We start from the raw sequence: 14609 nt of genomic DNA on the forward strand, positions 1-14609 counted from the left end.
AATAAAATGTATTATAACCTGATAGCACCCTGCAATCACAGCTACAGTAATGCTTGTTATGTAACTGCAATATAATCTAATGACTGTTCATTCATTGTGGCACCTTAACTAGCCATCTGGAGAAGTGTTATTCCTGGATTCATTTCCAAACGTAAATTTGTGACTTAGTCAGTTAGTTACTGACATTGTCACAACATCTTGATTACCAATCTACAATGATACAAAGTTATATTGTGGCACCAAATCCCATAACTAATTTACTAAACTGCTAAAATCCGTCTGGGTAACAAACCGTACCTGTTTATAGATGAGATTTGTTCATGTTTGTATGTGTTAGATATTTTATTTTCTTATTAATAAGCCCACATTAATGAATGAATAAGTATATCCTATGTGTGGTTTTACTGCTCACAGAGTGGATAGCTGCTCGCTGAGCGGACAGCTGCCTAAATGTGGAGGAAGGGGATTTATTCTACGTTAAACATTCTTTGTCTGACATGCTATGCTTTCTCTACCTTATTTGGTATAACAGGTGTCTTATTGTGCATTATATAAAGATGTTTCTTCCAAATAGTTTCTATACATTATTTGGTTATAACAGATGTCTTATTGTGCACTACACAAGAATTTGTCTTTCCTGAAATAAATGAGTTCAAAAGCTGGATGCCTCTGTGTCTGGTTCTTGTGCTCCCAGATCTGCAGAAGAATTCTCTCACAACATCCAACCTATTTCTGATTTGATATTAAGGGTAATCCAAAACACAGAAAGAAACTTTGTGTTCAAAAGGAACCTGAAGTTTAACAGAATGTCTATAAAATTGATGTTTTAAACGGACCAGGGCAAATAAAGACAATAACTAACTAGTCGTTGGAAATATTATTTTGTCAGGGAGCATCTCATACACGTGAAGCTACTGCTATACCTGCCGATCACTGAACAGAGTAGATAGTAGAACTACGGCCATGCGCCTTGGAAGAGCAATCCCCATACAGATTTGAGCTAGTTATATGTTTGTAGCTAGCCGCTTTTTGAAAATACAGGAAGTGAGTCAAACTGAGCAAAAGGTGCGCAGAGCCATTTTGATTGAGATCTATGCTCTCTGCGGTCATGATTTTTTAAATGGTATGGTTGAATCTGTTTGGCCAAACAGGATGACAACTAATCACGCCCTGGTGCTGGCGCCTTGGTTCACTACCTGAGGGCGCCATGCTAATCTGTGTTCTGTCTGTGTTTTGTAAGGACTCCAGTTCCCATCATGCTTTGTCTTGTTATCATGTATTGGTTTCACATGTGTCTCATTACCTGTTTGTCCCTTCATCTGTGTATATAACCTTGTGTTCAGTTGTCTGGTGTGTATCATTCTTATAAGTCCCCCCCCTTGTTTCCTCTGCCTGGATTTACCCCTTTGTATGCCTTTTGGATTTGAAATAAAATGCATAGTTTACTCTACATGGATCTGCTCGTTGTTCCCCTTCAGCTCATCGTGACAGAACGATACACAAAAAATGGATCTGATAGATCTTGTTCCCCCTCGAGCCAGTCCTGTCCGACCTCCCAGAGATCTTTGAGCCGGTCCCATCCGTTCTTCCAGCGGTCTTAAAGCAGGTCCCGTCCGGCATATCTGAGCTCCCTACCTTTTCCAAGATGTACTCTCATGATCTTCCTGAGATCCCCGCCCACCTGCCTGCCACGCCCAGGTTTCAAGACCTCCACGCCCAGGTTTCCAGATCATAATCCACTCCAACAAAATGAATAAGTGAATGAAACATCAGATATAAATCCGAAATGTTAAAAACTCATCATGAGTACTCTAGTGAGCCCGTTTGATGCCATGGATGATCCATCGGTTGGGGCAGTTTAGGGCAGGAATTGCTGCACGTCCAAATGAATTGTTTATCACCTTTATCACTGCATTTGTCTGTACTGTATTTATTCATTTCTGTATTCATGGACTTTGTGTGTATACTGACCTTTCCTGTGGCTCAGTGGTCAGAGCATGGCGCTAGCAATGCCAAGGTCGTGGGTTCAATTCCAGGGGATTGCACATGGTCAAATACAAATGTATAGTATAATGCATTGTAAATCAATTTGAATAAAAAGTGTCTGCCAAATGCGTAAATGTATTTAGTCATTTCTTATCCTCTATAGGAAACAAAAATTTGTGAGAACGTGTAAAGGAAATAATCTTCTCTGATGTTATACACAGCCACGATGGTATCGATGCAATGATGGATGTAAAGAAAAATGGTACAGTTTTTATTAAAATGCATATGGAAATGACAAAATTCCACTCGGGTCCTAAATTTTTCTCATGAAATCAAAGAACATCCCTATGTGTTAATGCAGCCTCTTCACATACAGGATCCTCTATAAATGCACATTTGATATTATTGTCACTGAGAGTCTCTGCGTGATAAAAATGTGTGCCATGAATGACTGTACTAATGAATGAATGTGTGAGGGTTTTACTCTGGACTCTATTGTTTGGCCACTAGAGCTCACTATCGGGTCCTATCGCTGCACTGGTCAAGACCTATTATTAGTGTTATTGCTTGCACCTGTCTCCCTATCACGTTTGCCTATGTAAGAGACTCTGGTTCCTTTGGTCTTTGCTTGGTTATTGTTAATGTTAGTCATCTCTAGCATTAAGCTTGTTGGTTTACTTTATCTCCCTCGTGGTCTTTTCGAGAATTTTTTGCCTTATTGGATTTCTTTTGTTATACTCACTGTGGATTCTATTTTTTGCCCTGAGGATTATTTTTTTTTTGTGGAAAATAAACCTTTACAAAATTTTTCTACGTGAATATTTCTGCGTGTTGGATTCCATCTACACCCTCTGGCTCTGTGGTAGTTGGTCTGATCGCTATCCCAACAACCCAGTTTCGGGCTTCAGCCTGACAGAATAACCAAGCCATCATGAATCCAACAGCAGGAGACCCACACAAAGTCTTGGCCAGTGTAGTTCCACACGACACAATGGTAAGATGACACGAGACTGCTATAGCACAACAAGAGAGTTTGATGACGAAAGATCTTTGAGCGACTGCCTGCACCATCTGCAACTTCCCCATCAGGAGCAGTCGATTCTGTAGATCCTTCAAGGCCTATTCCTCTAACGGAACCCAGCCTACCTCAACCACAGCGCTTCTTTGGTTATCCTAGATCATGTGATGGATTTCTCAACCAGTTTTCCCTCACGTTTGAACTGCAGCCGACTTCATTTCCCTCAGACCGGGTAAGGTTATATAATCAATTTCCTGGGCAACGTCAGTGTGGAAGGCACAGGAACCATGTTGTGCATGCTTTTCAAAATTTGAAGAGGAGTTCAAACGAGTATTTGACCATCCCCTCAGTGGTCGACAAGCATCCAGAAGATTCCTGAATCTACAAGGCTGTGATAGCGTGGCCGAATATGCTATTCTCTTTCGAACACTAGCAGCAGGAAGTGGGTGGAATGACGAGGCTCTGATGGTGTGCTTCCTAAACGGACTCTCTGAGGTGATTAAGGATGAATTAGCCTTCCGAGAACCAGCAAGCAACCTCCAGAGACTCATAGACTGTGCCACACAGCTGGCTATCCACCTGAGAGAGAGAAACCAGGTTTGTTTTGCTTTCCAAAATCCACCTGCTGATGTTACCCATGTTCCCCAGCTAACAGTGCTTCAAGAACCCCCAGAGCCCATGCAGTTGGGGAGGACCCGGCTCTCTTCCTCAGAACGAGATCGTCGCATGAGGGAACACCGCTGCAATTATTGTGGTTGACACGGCCATTTTCGTTCAACTTACCCTAAACTCTCGGGAAACTATCAGTCCTGGGCAGGAAAGGAAGGACTGTAACGGGAGTCACACGTTCAGATTCACCATCTGACGCTGGACTTTTCCATCCTGTCACCCTCACCTGGGGAAATCACAGCCGTGAACTACACACTTTTATTGATTCCGGTGTAGCTGGGAATTTCATGGATATTACCCTGGCCAACAGCCTCCAGATTCGCACAGAGTTCCTGGCTAAACCTCTTACGGTCACTGCGCTGGATGGCAGACCATTAGCCACAGGGAAAATTACTCACCCTCACCTCTATCCTTGGGCTCACCACAGACAAACACCATGAGAAACTTAGTTTTCACCTCATTCAATCAGTGGGTGTTGGATTCTTTGTGGGTAAGAAGGATGGTGGCCACGTATCGTTTATACAGGACTAAACAAGATTACAGTCAGAAACCGTTATCCCTTACCTCTGATGGCCACAGTGTTCGAGATCCTGCAAGGGGCATCCATCTTCACTTAACTTGACTTGCGCAACGCAACTTGTACCACCTCTTGCGTATCAAACAGGGAGATGAATGGAAAACGGCCTTCAACACCCCGACTGGTCACCATGAAATATCGTGTCATGCCTTTCAGCCTCACCAACGCCCCTCCGCTGTTTCAAAAACCTCATCAATGATGTCCTCGGAGACATGCTCAACCAGTTCATATTCGTCAATCTAGACCAGTGGTCCCAACCCGTCGATCGCGATCGACTGGTAGATCTTTATCACTATCCCGGTAGATCTCAAGAATCAAAGAGAAATAAGTACAGCAAATACATCATCATGCCCGATTAAAAATTATTTTGCAAGCATCAGTAACTGATATTTCTTTATGCAACTGCTGCGTTTATTTTAAATAAAGTGACCAATGAGAGACGAGCACGTAACTGTTGCAAAAGTCAGTAAAGAGCTCTCCGTGGTGATAGACCGACATTAAACCAAAAGAAGAAGAAAAAGCCCGTACCCGCGACGTGACCAGTCATGGCAGAGGCTCCACGAAAGAGGGCAAAAACGTACAATTTCCATCCAGAATGGGAAGAGGAATTCCTTTTTACCTTGATAAAAGAAAAGTGCGTGTGTATGTTGTGCCACCAAAAACAAGCATTTTGTAAAAGAGGAAATCTAGAGCGGCACTACAATACCAACCACCAAAAATGTAAAGACAGCTACCCGCCAAAGAACGCGATCCGTGCAAGGAAAGTTCACGAGCTGAAATCGGAGTTGAAGGCATAGCAATCACTTTTTACAAAATCTGCTGTTCAAAATAAGGCTGCTACTGAAGCATCGTTTCGCGTAAGTTATTTGCTGGCTAAAAACAAAAAACCTTTCACAGATGGCGAATTAATCAAGGAAGCAATGGCCATTACCGCAGACACTGTTTTTAAGGATTTCAAAAACAAAGACGACATAAAAGCCACACTCCGCGATGTACCGCTCGGTCCAGCATCAGTGACAAGGAGGGTCGAGTCACTGTCAGAGGACGTTGATCGACAGGTGTTAAAGGACTTATCACTCTGTGAATGTTTTTCACTACAGTTTGACGAATCTCTGGATGCAGTGGATACAGCTCAGCTTGTTGTTTTTGTCAGAATGGCTTTCCAGGATTTTACAACGAAAGAGGACTTCCTCACTCTTTTGCACCTAAAGGAGAGAACGCGAGGTGAAGATTTTTACAATGAGTTTAAAAAATATGTAAGAGACAGCAATATCCCTATTCATAAACTGGTAGCAATTACCATTGACGGAGCACCGGCGATGCGTGGTGTGCGCTCTGGTTTTATAGCACTGTGCCGTAATGACCCTGATTTTCCCGACTTCAAGAATTACCATTGTGTGATTCATCAGCAGGTCTTGGTAGGGAAAGTCGTGGACTTTTCTCACGTAATGTCACTGGTGGTCAAACTGATAAACTCGATAAGAGCAAAAGCACTTCAGCATCGCTTATTCAAGGCGTTACTGGATGAGCTCGATGCAGCGTACGGAGACCTACTACTTCATGCTGATATAAGGTGGCTGAGCCGCGGGAAAGTGCTGCAGCGGTTTGTTAACTTACTGCCTGAGATAAAGACTTTTCTGTCTGCAAGAAACGAGGAGCACCATGAACTGTCAGATGATGCGTGGCTGCTGGACCTGGAGTTTATGACAGACTTGACTGAAAAACTAAATACACTCAACAACGAGCTCCAGGGAAAAGACAGACATCTGGCCCATATGATCAGTGCAGTGAATGCTTTTAAGTCTAAGCTCGGTGTTTGGATTACACATGTAAAGAATGGGAGGCTAACACACTTTCCCAACCTGGAAAAAATGTCACAGAGCATTAATGACAAAGAAGTTTTTCATCCTGAGAACTACTGTGCTCACCTGGACAAAGTTGCTACAGAGTTCAATCAGCGTTTTGGTGAGTTGAACGAAATGGAATGTATTGCTGCATTTGTCTCAAACCCATTCATGCTAATTGATATAGAACAGTTTGCAGCCAAATTCCAGCTAGTATTTTCTCTGTCAAGTGGAGTTGACATGGAGATAGTTGATTTGCAAAATGACATCGAGCTGAAAGCCAGATCAAGGGACAGTGACTTTTGGGGGCTTGTCAGCAGAGAGAAGTTTCCCCTCCTCACTACATCTGCACTAAAAGTGAGTGCCTACTTTGGGTCAACTTACCTCTGTGAAATGGCGTTTTCACAGATGAAAATAATCAAATCAAAGTACAGGAGCCGCCTCACTGACAGGCACCTCAAAGACTGCCTAAAACTGGCTGTCTCTAGCTATGAGCCAAACTTTAGGGAACTCACAGACAGTATTCAGTCACAGCCATCACACTGACTTTTTTTTTTTTTTACTTCTGATGGTATTGTGAAAAGTGATTGTTGCATAAGATGGGACATACTGTAAGCTGCACTTAACTGTGATTGTTGTTAGAATTTTATTAGTACAGATAAGTTATAAAATGTTTATTGACTCACGTTACTACTGAGAGTGGCACTTGTTTCAGTTCAGTGCCATTTCATATGATCTGATTACTGCAAGTGTTACAGTGTTGCTACACTGATACAGCATTTTCTTGGTTTGCATCAGCATTAAAGTTTAAAAAAAAGAACAATGAATGTTATTCAAATAAAATTTGAATAATAAATAAAAAGCCTCAAGTTGAAAGTACAATTTGGACTGTCTTTTTCTTTATATTCTTCGTTGGGTAGATCTTGCCTTTACTTAAGGCTGAGGTCAGGGATCTTTGGCTTGAAAAGGTTGGTGACCACTGATCTAGATGATATTTTCATTTTCTCCAGTTCTCTGCAAGAGCATGTGGTCCACGTCAACAAGGTTCTCAGACGCCTGCTGGAAAACCACCTTTACGTCAAACCCGAGGAAGTGTGAAGTCCAACTTGGTCACATAAAGATGGACACTTTAAAGGTTCAACACATTGTGGATTGGCCTTCGCCGTCATCGATAAAAGAGGTGCAATTTGTTTTGGCTTCGCCAATTTTTACCACAAGTTCATGCTGAACTTCAGCACTGTGGCTGCTCCTCTAGCGGCCCTCACTAAGAGGAACATAGGCAGCTTTTTCTGGAGTCCTTCGGCTGAGTCGGCATTCAACCACTTCAAGAGACTGCTTACAACTGCTCCGGTTCTGATCATCCCGAGCCTGGATAAACCCTTCATTGTGGAGGCCGATGCCTCAGATGTGGGTGTTGGAGTAGTGCTTTTTCAGAGGGGAGAGGACGGTAAGCTGCACCAATGTGCCTTTCTATCCCATCGTCTCACAACCATGGAGAGGAACTATCATATAGGGGATAGGGAGTTACTAGCTGTCAAACTGGCACTGGAAGAATGGAGGCATTGGCTTGAGGGTGCCAAATACCTGTTTCAAGTGCTCACACAAGAACCACAAGAACCTTGAAAACATTCCTCGACTCAATCCACGTCAAGCCCGTTGGTTGCTATTTTCAACCGCTTCCACTTCACACTGTCAGATAGCCCTGGGTCAAAAAAGCCAGACACACTGTCCCATATCTATGCCAAATCTCCTCTTGAGGATTCTCTTCAATCCATAATTCCCAGTGCCAATATCATTGCTACCATCAAGTGGGATCTTGATCACAAGGTAAACAAGCACAATCCCGAGAACCAGACCCAGGAGGAGGACCTATAAACCGTTTGTTTGTTCCCAAGACTGTCCGGTCACAGGCATTACAATTGGGACACTCCTCAAGACTCACATGTCCCCCGGGTATTGGACACACCCTTCGAATTCCTCTAGAGGCGGTCCTGGTGGCCTACTATTAAAGAGGATGTCACCACATTCATTAAAGCCTGTCCCACCTGCAACCAGAATAAGGTATCTCACCGCCTACCCCAAGGACTGTTGCATCCCCTTCCCATACCCTGTAGACCCTGGTCCCACCTCTCTATGCATTTCATCACTGGTCTTCCACCCTCCCACGGCAAAACCACTATCATGGCTATAGTAGATATGTTCTCTAAAGCTGCCCGCTTCATTTCCCTACCCAAACTACCCACAGCCAAAGAGAATGCAAAATTAATTGTGGAACATGTCTTCCGAGTATTCGGCATCCCTCAGGATATTGTCTCGGACAGGGGTCGCCAGTTCTCTTCATGTCTCTGGAGAGCTTTCTGTCAATCCTTGGGAACCACAGCTAGCCTGTCCTTGTTGTGAATTTTCTTTGCGTGTTCTGAGGAATTATTCTGGAGTCTCGAGTTTTGATACAAAAACCACTTTATTAATGGAGTAGGATTGCAATGTCACTCACTGCTCCCTTTTTGGAGAAGCCCTTATATAGTGTGCTTAACACACACACATTCTCACACACACATCCTCTGAGACCCCCAATATAATGTAAAACAGATTCGTTTTCCTCCCCCAGCTTACCTAGGGTCCTTGGTGTCAACTAGCATTCGGCCCCCAAGATAATAAACTCTTAAAAGGATTTTATAATAGTAAACAATTGTAGACATTATTCTTCTATATTTTAGCTAAATATATATTTTACATTTCCCCCTTTGGTACGTTATTTACGTACCATTTCCCAGAATACTGTTTCATGATACGGCTCACAATATCTATCTAATGACTAAGTAGTCAGAATTTTCTATTACCAATAACCAATCATGCCACAGCATTCTGGAGTATCCGAACCAAACATCTCCCTCCTCCATTGACAGGAAGGAAGTAAAAGATTCTGATACTATATGATTATAGGTTACAAAAACTTGTTTCATGTGTAAAATCAAATTACGCCTCACACCTCCCCATGTCTGGAAAATTTGTAAAGACAGTAGGATTCTCGGGACAAATACAACTAATACCTATGACTGCTCCAGTTTGTTTGCAAACAAAAGTGTGTCAATACCTATCTTAATATCAGATCAGGTCATAGAGATCTTGTGTAAGAACAAACAGTCAAAGGTACTGCGGTACAATTTTGTAGGCGCCGTGGCTTAGTTGGTTAAAGTGCCTGTCTAGTAAAAAGGAGATCCATGGTTCAAATCCCAGCAGTACCTTTGACTGTTTGTTCTTACACAAGATCTCTATGACCTATGCATTTAGAAGAGAAGTGCCGTTAACAAGTACATTGCTTTCTTGTATTCTAACAATTGTTTGCTCAGTGCTCATCTCTTGTCTCTCGGTTGTTGAGTCACACCAGGGTTAAAGCATTCCTTTTTTATAGAAAACTCTGTAGTTAGTGGCAGACATTTCTATTATTCTAAGTGATGGTTCAAGCAAATTTAGACGGCTCTCTCTGTCTTTGCACAGCTCTTCCAGATTGCTCTGGCTCAGTTGGTTAAAGTGCCTGTCTAGTAAACAGTAGAGCCTGGGTTCAACTCCCAGCAGTGCCTTTGTTAGTTAGTACCTCAACAATCTCACTATGGGACATGTGTTTTCCAAGGAAGTGTGGTTATCAGGTTCAGTGCTTTCTAGTATTGTAACCGTTCTTTGCTCAATGCTAATGTCATGTCTCTCGGTTGTTGAGTCACACCATGTTTTAAGGATTTCTTTTTTATGGAAAACTCTCTAGTTAATGGCAGTGCTTTCTATTATTCTAAGTGGTGGTTAAAGCCAGTTTAGAGGGCTCTCTCAGTCTTCGTCAACCTCTTCTGAATCGCTGTGGCTTATTAGGTTAAAGTGCTTATATTGTAAAGAGGAGATCCCTGATTTGAATCCCAGCAGTGATTCTAATTGTTGCATGCTTCTCAAGATAACTAGACAACAAGGGCTTCATGTTTAAATATTCGATTTGAATGTCTGAGCCAATTTGGGCGTCTTCTTTATGTCTTGTAATTCTTTGTCTGAGGTGCTGTGGCTTAGTTGGTTATAGTGCCTGTCTAGTAAACAGAAGACCCTGTATTCAAATCCCAGCATTACCTTTGACTGTTTGTTCTTAAACAAGATCACTATGACCTATGCGTTTAGAAGAAAGGTGCCGTTAACAAATACAATGCTTTCTTGTATTCTAACAATTGTTTGCTCAGTGCTCATCTCTTGTGTCTCGGTTGTTGAGTCACACCAGGGTTCAAGCATTTCTTTTTTGTTTAAATCTGTAGTTTATGGCTGTGCTTTCTAGTATTCTAAGTGATGGTTCAAGCCAATTTAGAGGGCTCTCTCTGTTTTTGTCAAGTTCTTACGGATTGCTGTGGCTTACTTGGTTAAAGTGCTTTTCTAGTAAAGAGGAGATCCCTGCTTCGAATCCCAGCAGTGATTCTAATTGTTGCATGCTTCTCAAGACAACTAGACAAAGAAGGCTTCATGTTTAAATATTCGAGGTGAATGTCTAAACCAATTTGCGCATTTTCTGTCTTGCTGGTACGGTTATTGATTAGGTGCTGTGGCTTAGTTGGTTAAAGTGCATGTCTAGTAAACAGGAGATCCTGGGTTCAAATCCCAGCAGTGCCTTTGTTGGTTGGTACCTCAACGATCTCACTATGGGACATGTATTTTCCAAGGAAGTGTGGCTATCACGTTCAGTTCTTTCTTGTATTCTAACAATTGTTTGCTCAGTGCTCATCTCTTTTGTCATGTCTGTTGAGTCACACCAGGGTTCAAGCATTTCTTTTTTTGAAAAACTCTGTAGTTTATGGCAGTGCTTTCTATTTTTCTAAGTGTTGGTTCAAGCCACTTTAGAGGGCTCTCTCTGTCTTTGCCCAGCTCTTCCGAATGGTTGTGGCTTAGTTTGTTAACGTGCTTTTCTTGTAAAGAGGAGATCCCTGCTTCGAATCCCAGCAGTGATTCTAATCGTTACATGCTTCTCAAGATAACTAGACAACACAGGCTTCATGTTTAAATATTCAATGTGAATGTCTGAGCCAATTAAAGCGCCTTCTGTCTGGCTGGTACAATTTTGTAGGCGCTGTTGCTTAGTAAACAGGAGATCCTGGGTTCAAATCCCAGCAGTGCCTTTTGATGGGTTGTTCTTACATAAGATCACTATGACCTCTGCATTCTTCAGAGAAGTGTTGTAAAAGTACAATGCTTTCTTGTATTCTAACAATTGTTTGCTCAGTGCTCATCTCTTGTCTCTCGGTGGTTGAGTCACACCAGGGTTAAAGCATTTCTATTTTATGGAAAACTCTGTAGTTATTTGCAGTACTTTCCATTGTTCTAAGTGATGGTTCAAGCTAACTTAGAGGGCTTTCTCTGTCTGGGCCCATCTCATTTGTATTGCTGTGCTTTAGTGTATTAAAATGCTTTTCTAATAAAAAGACTCTCCCACTTTGAATCCCAGCAGTGATTCTAATTGTTGCATGCTTCTCAAGATAACTAGACAAAGGCATCATGTTTAAATATTCGATGTGAATGTCTGAGCAAATTTTGGCATCTTCTTTCTGTCTGGTACTGCTTTGTCGGAAACCGCTATCCTTTACCTCTGATGGCCACAGCGTTCGAGATCCTACAAGGGGCATCCATCTTCACTAAACTTAAACGCGTACCACCTCGTGCGTATCAAACAGGGAGATGAATGGAAAACGGCCTTCAACACCCCGACTGGTCACTATGAATATCGTGTCATGCCTTTCGGCCTCACCAACGCTCCTGCAGTGTTTCAAAACCTCATCAATGACGTCTTTATAGACATGCTCATCTAGATTATATTCTCATCTTCTCGAGTTCTCTGGCAAGAACATGTGGTTCACGTCAATAAGGTTCTCAGACGCCTGCTGGAGAACCACCAAACTGGCACTGGAAGAATGGAGGCATTGGCTTGAGGGCACCAAACACCCTTTTCACGTGCTCACTGATCATAAGAACCATGAATACATTCAACAGATTAAGCGACTCAATCCACGTCAAGTCCGTTGGTCGCTATTTTTCAATCGCTTCCACTTCACACTGTCCTATCGCCCTGGGTCAAAGAACTTTTTTTTGTTATCAACAATTTTTTATTATTTTTTCACACACAACGTAACATAATATCCAAAATAAAACAAAACAAAACAGCAGACACATACTGAACATCTCAAGGTTCGATCAAAAGGGAGGGAGAGAGGGAAGGACAACAAGAACACAAAAGCTACTCCTTTAAATAATTACGTATATTTAACAAAAAACACTGCCAAGCCTCAATGGTTGAAGGCCTGGCCCCACCGACTCGCGCCGTTTTACATTCACATGAGACAATTTGCAGGAGGTTATGGATCCAATATGTCTCTCTACACATGCGTGGTGTAAACCAGTTCTGAATTATTGTCTTCTTCACAGCTGTAAAACCAGCAAACAACATTCTCTTTTGCATTGAACTAATACAGAGATCAGAATCATCATTAAGAAGACATAAACTTGGGTTAGCAGACCAATCAATTCTCAGTAATGATGACAAAACCAGATTTACATGTGTCCACAGACTGCTGATGACAGGACATTCCCAAAACATATGCAGAAAAGTGCCTGATGATGTAGTGTTACATATATGGCAGTTAAAATTTGACTGCAGTTTCATTTTAAATCTTTTGTAAGGAGTTATATATGCTCTGTGAATGACTTTGAAGTGAATCAGACGATGAGCCAGATTTTTTTATGTTAAACTGAGATTAGACCACACTCTCTCCCAGTCGACAGATAAATTAAGGTCAGATAATTCCCTATTCCAAATGGTTTTAATAGAAAGAGGTTTTGCAATACAATCAATAATTTTATTATATATTAAGGAAACAAATGGCCGACCAGCAGGTGGTGCAATCCAGTCCTGCATAGGATGAGAGGAAATGGAAGAGGACCAAGGAACGCCATACGCTTTGAGAGCAGAACGTAATTGAAGAAAAACAAAATATGCAGATGCTGGTAGGCAAAATTTGGCTCTCAATGCCTGAAATGAACAGAGGCCCTGGTTATCATACATATCACCGCACGTGTTCACCCCTAAAGAGGACCAAGAGGGTTGGACAAATGGACGATTACCACATACAAAGTTCAAATTGTGCCATAAAGGTGTACTGTTACAGAATTTGAAGGGTCCACCTATCCGACGTTCAACCGTTTTCCAGATTTTAATAGAGTTAGCCACAACCGGACCAAATTTGTAATTATCCCCTTTTTTTCCTGTGCCAGTAAATAAGATATCTTGAAGTCTATTTGGTTTAACCTTGTCAGCTTCGATCCCCCTCCATGAAACTGTAGATTGAGGATCAACCCAATTATGAAGGGCCTTAAGCTGGAACGACCAATAATATAATTCAAAATTTGGTACAGCCAGTCCTCCTGCGCTATTAGGATGTTGCAATGTGGTAAGTTTAATTCTGGGACATTTATCGTTCCAGATAAACTTAGAAAATACGGAGTTGATCTCCTTAAAGTAACCTGGAGGGGGAGAAAGTGGTAGCATAGAGAAAAAAAATTAAATCGAGGTAACAAATTCATCTTAACAGTGGAGATTCTTCCTTGGAGAGAGACTTTAAGATTCTTCCATCTTTGAATGTCATTTTTGACCTTAACTAAAATGTTATTAAAATTGTCTCTGGCAATCTTATGAATGTTTTTATATATGGTAATGCCCAAATAGATGAAAGATTCCTTAATAGGGATAAATGAGGGAATAGAAAAATTAACCTTAACATTGTTAATTGGCATTAAAGCGGATTTGTTCAAATTAATTTTATATCCTGATAGGCTACTAAAATTATCAAACTCCTTAATTACACTAGAGACTGAAACATCAAAGTGGTCTAAATATAGAATAATATCATCAGCGTATAATGAAATACAATGATTATGGTCATGAATCTTAATCGATACTTCAGATTTCCTGATGGCTTGTGCTAAGGGTTCGAGAGATAGACAAAACAATAAGGGGGAAAGTGGACACCCCTGTCTCGTTCCCCGCTGTAAAGGGAATGAGGGGGAAATAATATTACCAGTTATGACTGATGCTGCAGGTGAGTGGTATAATGTCTTGATCATAGAAACGAAGTGTTCCCCAAAGCCGAAACATTGCAGAACTGCCCACATATAATTCCACTCTAGCCTGTCAAAGGCTTTTTCCGCATCAAGTGAAAAGACCGCACAAGGTGTTGGGTGGGAGTCCGCAAAGTCAAGAAAATGAAGGAGTCGACGCATATTGTCAGATGCATTGCGCCCCTTGATGAAACCGGTTTGGTCCTCCTTGATCAGACTGTGAATTACCTTCTCCAAACGAGAAGCAAAAACTTTAGCATAGATTTTTAGATCACATGGGATAAGAGAAATCGGTCTGTAGCTGGAACAGTCTAATGGATCTTTTCCCTTTTTAAGAAGTAATGAAATCAGTGATGTTTTTTGATCTCTATGAAACGCCCCATGTTCG

At 41.7% G+C, this 14609-nt stretch overlaps 1 non-coding gene across 1 annotated transcript; it reads left to right on the top strand.

The window, feature by feature from the left end:
• Positions 1–10655: 10655 nt before the first annotated feature.
• On the top strand, positions 10656–10729 carry trnat-agu (transfer RNA threonine (anticodon AGU)). Its single transcript has one exon. It is a non-coding gene; the product is annotated as a tRNA-Thr (tRNA).
• The last annotated feature ends 3880 nt before the right edge of the window (positions 10730–14609 follow it).

Source organism: Triplophysa dalaica, chromosome 19 (genome assembly GCF_015846415.1).
Source record: "Triplophysa dalaica isolate WHDGS20190420 chromosome 19, ASM1584641v1, whole genome shotgun sequence".
Classification (NCBI taxonomy): domain Eukaryota; kingdom Metazoa; phylum Chordata; class Actinopteri; order Cypriniformes; family Nemacheilidae; genus Triplophysa; species Triplophysa dalaica.